This window comes from Xyrauchen texanus, chromosome 12, assembly GCF_025860055.1.
Source record: "Xyrauchen texanus isolate HMW12.3.18 chromosome 12, RBS_HiC_50CHRs, whole genome shotgun sequence".
In the NCBI taxonomy this organism is placed as follows: Eukaryota; Metazoa; Chordata; class Actinopteri; order Cypriniformes; family Catostomidae; genus Xyrauchen; species Xyrauchen texanus.
The window spans coordinates 44,804,620-44,815,967 of NC_068287.1; positions in this window are offsets into that span (position 1 = coordinate 44,804,620).

The following is an 11,348-nucleotide window of genomic DNA, read 5'->3' on the forward strand; positions in this document are numbered from 1 at the left end:
ACCACTGGGCAGCGCCAGTGTGCAAGCATTCATAGGCAATATGAGGCAGAACTGAAATAGCCTCCAATATCACGAGAGCATATTAAAGGGGAATATTTCAATTCATGTCCCAATGAGTGGGACCCTACAGTCCCATGTACATTTTGACCAGATCTGAAAGTGTGAGTTGGGGTCCAGACAGTGAGGTTTGATGTCTCACTCTGACATAAAGACTGAGTCCTCTGTGTTTGTCTAGATTCATCCAGTAGGTGTCAAACTACTCCAGGCTTTACGTGAGTCTGTGCAATCTAGCCGTTCATTTCAAGTGTAGTTATATCTGACCATTCTTAAATAATCTCATCATCTGTTATCAGCTTTCTGCTGTATTTCAGTGAAACCAAATCAATTTGTGACATCCAGGCCTACTTTTAGTGTTGACATTTTTACTCATTTAAAGTCTGTGGTTTTCCACATGCATCACTTATTAACATGTCACTGGATTTCTTGCATTCACTGCAGTCTTTTAGCTTTAACTTGTATGTTCCTTTCTAAAAATGGCCAAATATTTTGGAAATATACCTCCATTTTCCCCATATGAATTGGTAAGTGGGGTTTGTTTTCCCCAGTAGGGTTGCTCCGATACCACAATTTTGGCATTGGAACAACACCAGCTCTGGGACCTCCGTATCGATGCTTGGGCAACAAATAACTAGCCTCAGATTACTGATGAACGGACACGGAAAAGGACTTCATTAAAGTCACTACATGAAGTCTTGCCGTTGCAAATTCTGCTGTGCATTTATAATGTTCTGGATTCCATGTTTTATCACAACAAATGAAAACTTACTAATTTAATCAAACGCAAATAGGAAAAAATGCTGCAAAAACATTTCACTGGTTACCCGACTGAATCACGGGCTGCTGATATTCAGTACGCTTTTGCTTTTGTGCTATTGATAATAAATATGAAATACTGTTGTTGTTGTTAAAATAATGATAATAAAACCATTTATTTATTGATTGAATTATTGTTATTAGTAGTGTTATTGCTATTACTTTGAATATAAAAATTTTCTTTCACAATGTCTTTAATTTTACAGATCCAGTGAAAGAGCGCTTTTATTTTGACTGACCTTTGAGTTCAGGGGCGGGTTTACGATTTCTGAGGCCCCAAGCAACGACCAACCCGGAGCCCCATTTAGAAAATTTTGCTTAAACATTTTTTTTTTAAATTCATCCTATCAGCCGTTGTAGCTAAGTACATTCAAAATGTTTCATAAAATTCTAGTTCAAGATAATTAATGCACATTTCCAGTTTTTTTCCACAATACGGTGATAACTTCCAGAAAATGATGTCAAGCATTTAGACAAGGCAGTTAGCTTCTGATAGGCTAATTGGAGGTGTACCTGAGAATGTATTTTTAGGCCTACCTTCAAACTCAGTGCCTCTTTACTTGACATCATGGGAAAAGCAAAGGAAATCAGTCAAGACCTCAGAAAATAACTGCGGACCTCCACAAGTCTGGATCATTCTAGGGGGCAATTTCATCTGTACATACAATAGTACGCCAGTATAAACACCATGTGACCACACAGCCATCATAGCACTCTGGAAGGAGATGCATTCTGTCTCCTAGAGATGAACGTAGTTTGGTAAGAAAAATGCAAATCAATCCCAGAACAACAGCAAAGGACCTTATGAAGATGCTGGAGGAAACAGGTAGACGAGTATCTATATCCACAGTAATACAAGTCCTATATCGACGTAACCTGAAAGGCTGCTCCGCAAGGAAGAAACCACTGCTCCAAAACCACCATAAAAAAGTGCACAAGGGGACAAAAATCTTACTTTTAGGTGAAATGGTCTGATGAAACAAAAATTGAACTGTTTGGCCATAATGACCATCGATATGTTTGGAGGGAAAAGAGTGAGGCTTGCAAGCTGAAGAACACCATCCCAACCGTGAAGCATGGGGGTGCAGCATCATGTTGTGGGGGTGCTTTGCTGCAGGAGGGACTGGTGCACTTCACTAAATAGATGACATCATGAGGAAGAAAATGTATGTGGATATTTTGAAGCAACATCTCAAGACATCAGACAGGAAGTTAAAGCTCGGTCACAAATGGGTCTTCCAAATGGACAATGACTCTAAGCATACCTCCAAAGTTGTGGCAAAATGGCTTAATGGCAACAGTCAAGATATTGGAGTGACCATCATAAAGCCCTGACCTCAATCTGATGGGTAGAACTGAAAAAGCGTGTGAGCAAGAAGGCCAACAATCCTGACTCCGTTACACCAGTTCTGTCTGGAGGAATGGGACAAAATTCCAGCAACTTATTGTGAGAAGCTTGTGGAAGGATACCCAAAACATTTGACCCAAGTTAAACCATTTAAAGGCAATGCTGCCAAATACTAACAAAGTGTATGTAAACTTCTGACCCACTAGGAATGTGATGAAAGAAATAAAAGCTGAAATAAATCATTCTCTCTAATATTATTCGGACATTTCACATTCTTAAAATAAAGTAGTGATCCAACTGACCTAAGACAGGGAATGTTTTCTACCATTAAATATCAGGACTTAGCCAAATATATATATATATATATATAATGTAAACTGTATAAAGCCTCAGAATAGAGGAAGAGAGATAGTGGGAGGTAAATTAAGGCTCTAATGAACACATCTCACTGGCTCACAGACGTGGGAGGCATTGCCATGGCGACAGAGCGGTGAGAGATGCTCAATAGAGGAAACGAGTGGAGCACAACCCGAGATGTCAGACGCTAACATCAGGAAGTCTCATTTTAATGTCACTAAAAGGATCGTTACTGAAATTAGACGTATATTTTATACTTCTTTTGCACAAATTAAAATGGACACTATATTCCCGTTTCAGAAATGTAACTCAATAATATTTAATGGCATGTTTTACTAATGTCGTCTCTTCAGCTACCTAAAGTAATTATGTCGTTTTCTGATTAAAATATAATAGTTGAAAATATGCCGTTTTTTTCCACTTTGTGTCACCTGTTTGTGATTTTTGTGGATTTGTACTTCATACCCATGAAATCCACAAAACTTCCAGACCTTTATAGATCATCTCCATGGTCTTTAAGAGCTATTTTTTTCTGACACTAATCTAGATCCTGTTCTAGCCGGTAAAACCCGCCGCAACTGACCCCTGATGAGAGGTCACCACGTGATAAGCAACAATCGGATTATCTTGCTGCTGTTTGCTAACAAGCTTTTTTCCCTCTTTTTTTTCCTCAGTGTACTAGATCACTATATTTAGTTTAAATATCTTTGTCAAAGATGCAGTGCTGTGAAAAAGTATTTGCCCCCATCCTGATTTCTTATGTTTTTGTGTGTATCTCACTCAAAATTGTTTCAAAAATTCAGACAAAATCTGACAAAATCTGTTGTTTACTGAAGCAAAAAGATTATCCAATACCAACTGGTGAAAAAGTATTTGTGCCTTAGTAACTAAATCCCCAAATCTATGAATCTGCATTCATAAAGAGGTGCAGCTGGTCTAGACACACCCAGACCTGATTACTGCCAGCCCGGTTCAATCAAATCAACACCTGAATAGAACTTTTTTCAGCTGCAGGAAGTTGCACGCTATGCCAAGGTCGAAAGAAATTCCAGAAATGAGGAAAAAGTTGATTGGACTACATCAGTTTGGGGAGGGTTTCAAAGGCTCTGAGACTCCCAAGAACAACAGTGAGAGCCATGCTCCAAATGGAAGAAACATGGCACAGTAGTGAACCATCCCAGAAGTGGCCGTCCTTCCTCCAATAGCACAGCGACGACTCATCCAGGAAGTCACAAAAAAGCCCAAATCCGAGGAACTGCAGGCCTCTCTCGCATCAATATATGTCGCTATTCATGACTCCACTGTCAGAAAGACACTGGCCAAAAACGCCTCCCATGGAAGAGTGAAGAGGCGACAACCACTGCAAACCCAGATGAACATTAAGGCTAGTCTAAATTTTGCCAAAACACCTTGATGGTCCTCAAAGCTTTTGGGAAAATGGAACTGTTTGGAAGACAGGGGTCCCGTTACATCTGGTGTAACACAGAATTCCACTAAAAGAACATCACATCTATGGTCAAGCATGGTGGTGGCAGTGTGATGATGTTTGGATGATTTGCTGCTTCAGGGCGACTTGCAATAATAAAGGGAAACGAGAATTCTGCTCTCTACCAAAATCCTAAAGGAGATTGTCCGGTCATCAGTCCGTGTCTGTATGCAGCAAGACAATGATCCAAAGCATAGGAGTAAGTCCACCTCTGAATGACTCAAAAGAAGCCAAATAAAAGTTTTGGAGTGGCCTTGTCAAAGTCCTGACTGGAACCCGATTGAGATGCTGTGGCAGGACATTAAACAGGCAGTTCAAGCTTGAAAACCCTCCAATGTGGCTGAAAGAAGATTGGTCCAAAATTCCCAGACAGCGTTGTGAAACATTGATCTCCAGTTATCAGAAGTGTTTGGTTGCAGTTGTTGCATCTAAGGGTGGCACAACAAGCTATTAAGTTTAAGGGGGCATTTAGTTTTTCACATGGGTGATATAGGTGTTGGATAATTGTTTTGCTTCAATAAAAAAAAAAATATATATATATATATATATATATATATATATATATATATATATATATATATATATATGAAACTGTATTTTGTGTTTACTGTGGCTGCATTTGTTTTATGTTATATCTCCTTTAGAGATCTAAAACAGTTTATAAGAAATATACACAAAGATAGACGAAATCAGGAAGGGGCAAATAATTTTTCACAGCACTGTACATGAGGTCCTCACTTACAAAAGAGCAATATGCTGTTACGTGGAAGTTTCTGGTCATGTACCATAGTATAACCATTTTATTTGTTTTTCCTGTTCCATAATAATACCAAGTTTGTTTGTTTTTTGGATGTGTTCCATTTTCTGTATTCTAGGTCACCAAAGTTATTGTATTTACATATTTTTCTGCTACAGATATTGGGTTTTCACTAACAAAAAGCACTATGGTATTACCATGTTTTTGGACATGATATCATAGTAACACTTTATTTTTTCGAAATGTACCATTTTCCAAATTCTGGGTCACAAAATGTAGTTTGCATATTTTTCTTTCAAATATACGAGGCTTTCACTTAAAAAAAATACAATATTACCATGTTTTTGGAAATGATGGCCTGGTCAGGGTTGGGGGGTGGTGGGGGGCACCAATGCAGACCAGACCACGGACCTACAGGATGAGATCGCTCCCCCTGGGCGCCAATTAGCGATTTCTGTTAATTAGTAATTAATTGCAATTATGTAACCAACCAACTTTGAGCATGTGGGTGAGCTTGTTACCTCAGCCACCGCTAGAGTCAATTCCCTGGTTGTGTCATAGAGTATGGGTGTTTTGAAATTGTGAATTATGGTAAATTGGCATATGTGTGGCAAAAATTTATTTGCCTTGAAGGGTTGGATGAGGTCTTGTTTTGGTGTTAGACATTAAAGATAGAAGGTCTACTAGTATCAAGTATGCACACTGTATGTCCAGGGACACATTAAGGTGGCACGGGGCCCCTGGGCTTCAACATCGATTTGCCTGTTCATTAATGCAGCCCTGGCCATGGCATCAAAAACTCACTCCAGACTGGCATCCAAAGTTGGCCACCCTGATCATGGTAATGCCAATTAGTTTTTTGGACATGAACCATTTTTGATATTCTGGGTCACTAAATTTTGTTTACATCCAAACTAAATTTTAGTCTGTGAATGGTGGTGTGGTGGGCTAAAGCACATAAATGGTAATCAGAAGGTTGCTGGTTCGAGCCCCACAGCCACCACCATTTTGTCCTTGAGTAAGACACTTAACTCCAGGTTGTTCCGGGGGGATTGTCCCTGTAATTAGTGCACTGTAAGTCACTTTGGATAAAAGCATCAGCCAAATGCATAAATGTAAATGTACATTGTTTTCTTACAAAGATATGAGGTTTTCACTTACAAAACAATTAAAAATACTATGGTATTGCCATGCTTTTTTGGATATGTACCATTTTTGTTATTCTTGGTCACTAGATCTGACGTATTTACTCACAAAAAAGTAATTTGGTATTACTATGTTTTTGTACACGATATCATGGTAATACCAAATGTTTTTTTGTTTAGTTTTTCAAAATGTCCCATTCTTTAAATTCTAGGTCACTTTTCCAATTGGGCGTGGTAATGTACCTGTCATTGTTTTCACTTACAAAAACATCTATGCTATGGTATTGCCATGTTTTTTTGCACATGATATCGTAGTAATACCATGTTTTTTGGACATTTACCATTTTTGGTATTCTAGGTTTTTGGACAATACTTGAAGTATTATTTGAAGTATCTTAAATTACCATCAATGTATGTAGTATTACCATCTGATACTCATTACTGTATCACCACAGTGTTGGCACCAAAATGAGTAAAACTTACTACAGTATATGATTTTTGATCATTTCAGTTCTAGGCCACCCACGGTGGAGTGTGTGTACGTGCTGGTCTCTCAAAACAACACGCGGGCTGAGAATCGCTCAAGTGTTTAACTGCTATTTTCAGCGTTTAGCCCATTGATTGATCCCTTGTGATCCTTGTTTTGAAATGACCAAGCCAAACAACAATCTCTTTTGTGTTTGCAGCTTGTAATTCTGAGGAATTCAGGTGCGTCTGATGCTCTGGGGTGGCCTGAACTGGCACATGGAGATTTAATTATGAAAGACTCAGGTTAGACTAGTTAAGATAAGCTAGTGCTAACCCTCGCCTGTTTTTAGCAGGTGAGGTCGCAGTGGTGTGTTTGTGGGAAAACTGAGCCTGTGTGTGCACGTGGGCAAGTTTGGCTGTACTTGTGAGGGCCAGATGTTTGAAAATGATTGAATGAATATAGTGAAACATGACCAAACCTGGACATTAGAATTGCTTTTCACTTGAACGCCTCAGAAATCGCCAAATCACATTTTGCTTCAAATCTAATAATGTCAAAAGGTTTGTGTAATTGTTAGGTTTGGGGCTAAGGATCCATAGGGTTTAATAAATAATCAATATCTTATTATGAAAACAAATTGTGACTGTTATGTCATCAATAGTGTTGGGTCATTCTTGGGTCATTCTTGGGTCCTGGAATTGAAGGCAGTCTCGAAAGGAAACAGCCAATGGCGCAGATACATGAACACCCTCATGGTGGCGCTCTGGAGCAATTCATGTTTTGGAACAATTTTAGAATGAAATTGGACAGATTTGATCAGATTTAGACACTATAAGAGTGATTCTTCAAGTGGGGTAAATTTTGTCTACTGACTAAATCTTGTAAAAGGAATCTTCGCCTATTCTGTTTTAAACATTTATTACATCTTCTGGAATAACTTGTCATGGCCTTGATCAACCAACAAGTGGTTTCTAGTATAATGTGTGATGGATTTTTAGGAGCCAAGCACCGAAGGACTTGAAACTTTGGGGAATGGTAGTACTCCAGCTGGCTAACCATACGCATGGACTCTCCCCAATTGGCCAAAGTGGGGCACTCCAGTGAACAAAACAAACAAACAAAAGATTTTGGGCCATAACTATTGAACTGTTTAACCGTATGGTTGTAACTCATGAACAGAATGAGATATTACCAAATTTTGTACATATGTGTATGGGGTCATTCTGAGGACACACACCAAAATCCATGCCACTGCCTCTTGGTGGCGCTATTATAATAAACAAATCATAAAATGGCTCTAACTATGGAACCCTTGTTCCGATCAGCTTGGTATTTTGCATGCAGTGTCTTTGTCCAAGGTGCCATAAATATCTTTGGGGACAGTCTCGTATCTTGAAAAACATGGCCACCATTGACCAATCAACATTTAGCAGCTAATAGATGGGGTTAGAAAGGCAGATCAGAATGAAACGTGGTAAGCCTGTATTTCTCTTGGCCCAAGAGGTCTGTGCAAAAGTTTAAAAAAATAGCCACCGGGAGGCGCTATCGTGTTTTTCATGCTTGTAAATTGGTTTATATTCCGCTGTGTTTCAATCAGACACGTGTTATTCATACCATATGTTAGATTTCCTCATTCTGAACAACTTTGCCTTAAGAAGCATTGGTGTGAATCAAAGGTTTGTTAAATATTATATTTTCATTTAATTAAACCACTTTTTCAAACTAGTCCTAGGACGTTTGCCCGATCTGAACCAAATCTGTGAAGAGAGATTCTCTGGAATCCCAATGTCAGTAATTATCCCAAAAAGTTTTAACTTTCGATTTATCGCCACAACGGTATGCCAAAATGTTAAAAGTGGGCATGGCCACATTTAATTAGATGGTTATAACTCTTGAACGGAATGAGATATCACCAAGTTTTGGACATTTATGTAGGACGTCAATCTTAGGACACATTGGGGGGAATGTTGTTTCAAACTGCATTGATCATTTCACCGTCTGCACTGGATGTGGAGTACCCCTTGATCATTTCGCTGTCAGTCAGGTCATGGGGTATCAAATGTTTCTGGAGTGAGGGGGCTTGAGGAAAATGTAGGTGGGCAATGCCCCCCACCCCCCCCCAAAAACCCGGCTATGTCAGGTTGTTCCAAACTGCGTTGATAATTTCACCATCAGTCCGGAGGACAGAGTGGCCCTTTATTAGCTGTCAGTCAGGCGGGGGCATTCAGAAATTTCTGGCAGGGGCTTGAGGCAAATCTAGGGGGGCAATGCCTGCCTTAGACCTGGCTATGTCAATGTTGTTCCAAACTGAGTTGATCTTTTTGCCATCAGTCCTGGGGAGGGGGCAAAGTGCCCCTTGATTGTTTCACTGTCAGTCAGGGTGGGGGAATCAGAAGTTTCTGGATGGAGCTCGAGGTAAATATAGGGGGCATTGCCACACCTTCGTCTCAGCTATGTCATGTCAAACCCGTATAACTTTCTTCTGTAGAATGCAAAGAGAGATGTTTTGCTAAATAACTAAAATTTCTGTCATTGTTCACTGTCAATATTCCCTTCTGCCAGAGCTCTCTATTTCCATTTGTAACAGTGTTTTCAAGCACATCTCATAGAAATTGTCAACCAATGCTGTCTAACACATCCAATGGCACCACTTTTCAATTGCATAAAAGCACAAATTACCTTAGAGCTACATTGGAACAGAAATATTTCAGCAAATCAGCGAAAACTCCCTAAAACCGCATAGGAGCATTGCGAGATCTTAAAAAGAATGGAGTAGTTTGGGCATCTGGGTCAATGACAATTAAGGTTGTCCGAGTTGAAAACAGTTAGAAATATTTGACATTCACGATTACACCACATGACATTTTTGACTTTAAGAAGAAAAAAAGTCAAAATGACTTAAATTGAAAACATGTTCATCATAGTAGTGGTGTATTCAATAATTGTTTTGTCTGAAATCATTAAAAAAAATTAGCGTCACATTACTGACTGATCTACGAGCAGAAGTTCGGTTTAGACGCTAATATCCAGCCAGATAGTTGCGCCCCAGATTCACACTATTTCACAACAACCGCTCAGTCAAGTGCTCATCCTTATCAAAGTGTCTTATTTTGACTGGGAGCCCATGCGCACTACCACTGCTTTTTGATACAGTCTACAGCAGATGCATACGCCTACGACGTGCAAAGTTGCAGACTGTCCGTGTGTCTGGAAAAATTAGGCTGCACTCGTACAGTATGCACGTACTGTGCTGTTGACAAAATGTGCATTTGTGGAACTTTACACAGAAAACCAAAGTATAATAAGTCAGTAGTTGCATCAGTAGCCTTGTGGGGAAAGATGTGATTTTTGTCGATGTTTTGTGAATCTGTGGGAATCGGAGTGTGTCTGTTTGTGTGGAGTTTCTGTAACAGCTCTCTGATGGATAAGTGATGGATAAGCGTGAGAGTGCAGACATCTGTGTTTTCAGTCTTTAATTGAACACTAATGGAGATGTTGTGCCAAACTGTTTGCACATACCGGCCTTCCATCTGAATGCAGGATTAACGGTAAGTTTTGTAAGCAGATCCAGACCATATTTTATTTCTTTAAATCACACTGCAGAGGTCAGAGGTCAACATGACCCCAGAGTCAAGCAAAGGGTCATACCATTATGAGTTTTTGGATCCTGTCCAACTCTACTGTACTTTACAGATCACCAACAAAACAACCAAAAACTGCTGATTATCAGTTCATAAACACTTACTGTTCCTCACATCATACTATATTATGACATATAAACACTTTTACTATAGTGCATGACTTGTTTCAACATTTGCATTACAAAACCAACTACAGCCATGGCCAAAAGTGTTGGCAGTGACATACATTTTGTGTTTTGCAAAGTTTGCTGCTTCAGTATTTGTAGATTACGTTTTCACATGTTTCTATGGTATACTGGAAAAAAATGATAAGCATTTCATGAGTTTTAAAGGCTTTTATTGGCAAAAACATTCAATATATGCAAAGAGTCAATATTTACAGTGTTGACCCTTGTTCTTCATAACCTTGGAATTTCACTCTGGCATGCTGGATATCAGCTTCTGTGCCAAATCCTGACTGATGATCCATTCTTGCCGTATTAGTGCTCTGAGTTGAACACAATTTATGGGCTTCTGCTTGTCCACTCGCCTTTTGAGGATTGACCACAGGTTCTCTATGGGATTAAGATCCGGGGGGGTTGTCTGTCCACGGATCCAAAATCTCAATTTAATGACCTCCGAGCCACTTCATTATCACTCTTGTCTTGTGACATGGTGCTCCATCATGCTGGAAAATGCACGGATCATCACCAAATTGCTCCTGGATCGTTGGGAGAAGTTGCTCTTGCAGGACGTTTGGATACCATTCTTTATTCATGGCAGTGATTTTGGGCAGGATTGTGAGAGGGCCCACTCCCTGTGATGAAAAGCAACCCCACATATGGATGGTCTCAGGATGCTTCACTGTTGGCACGACACAGGACTCATGGTAGCGTTCACCTTTTCTTCTCCAGACTATCGATTTTCCAGATGTCCCAAACATTCGGAAGGGGGCTTCATCAGAGAAAAATAACTTATCACCAGTCTTCTGCTGTCCAATCCTTGTACAGTAAAGTTATTTTTTTTTGCCAATTAAGCTTTTTGCAATTATTTAAAATGCATTTGATCACTCTGCACAATAATCTAGAAACAATGTGAATCAACACCACAACAACTGAAGCAGAAAACTTGTGAAACAAAATTTATGTCACTGCCAATACGTTTGGCATATCACAATTATTATATCGCATTGCATTTGTGATGCAAAAAACGGGAGTTGACATGAGCCGAATGTGTCATAGAAGCGCCACAAACTGTATCATCGTTGTGTTTTTCATCTCACATTTGCTTTTT